This window comes from Elaeis guineensis, chromosome 14, assembly GCF_000442705.2.
Source record: "Elaeis guineensis isolate ETL-2024a chromosome 14, EG11, whole genome shotgun sequence".
Classification (NCBI taxonomy): Eukaryota; Viridiplantae; Streptophyta; class Magnoliopsida; order Arecales; family Arecaceae; genus Elaeis; species Elaeis guineensis.
Genome location: NC_026006.2, coordinates 37792163 through 37792954, shown reverse-complemented (window position 1 = coordinate 37792954; position 792 = coordinate 37792163).

The window sequence follows — 792 nt, the reverse complement described above, 5'->3', positions numbered from 1 at the left end:
TTCCTCCCTTCTTATTTGCAGGAATAGGGGTTTTCAGGGCATCCGGAAATGGGGCTTTAGGCAAGTAAGATGATTCCGGTGCAGTTGGTTCCTTCTCTATTTTCAGGTCCTCCTTGTTCTTGGGTGATTTGGATTCGGTTAGAGATTTAGGGTCAGTCTCTTTGGTTTTGCTAGTGTGTTCAATGACCTTCCCACTTCTCAGAGTCATGATTGATTTGGCATGTTCAGAAAAAGCTTCTGGGGTATTATAACTCTCAATCACAAATTGCCCTCTTGGGTTGCTCTCAGGTTGGCTAGGTAATTTTCCTTCTTCCCTCCTACTGAATGCAGTCGCTAGTTGACCTATTTGGGTCTCTAGCTTAGCAATGGATTGTGTGTGGGAGTTAAGGATCTGAGTGTTGACTTCTAATCTTTCTAGTGCTTTCAGGATTTTTTCCTCAAAAGCTGAGCTGTGACCAGTAATAGACGGTTGAGGAATATTTTGGAATTGATGGTATGGTCCATGCCTATATGTTGGGTCTTGATATTGAGGTCGAGGTGTGGCAGGACCAACCACTGGTTGTGGTCTCCAGGAAAAATTTGGATGGTTTCTCCAGCCGGGGTTATAAGTGTTCGAATAAGGATCGTTTCCTGGTCTGCGAGCTTGTTGGACTTGAGCTTGCTGAACTTGCTCGTGCACAAACTCAGGAAATTGAGGTGCGACTGGGCATTCATTAACAAAATGGTTCGGACTTGCACACAATGCACAAATTTCTTGGATTGGATTAGGTGGAATCGGGGATTGTCCAGTAT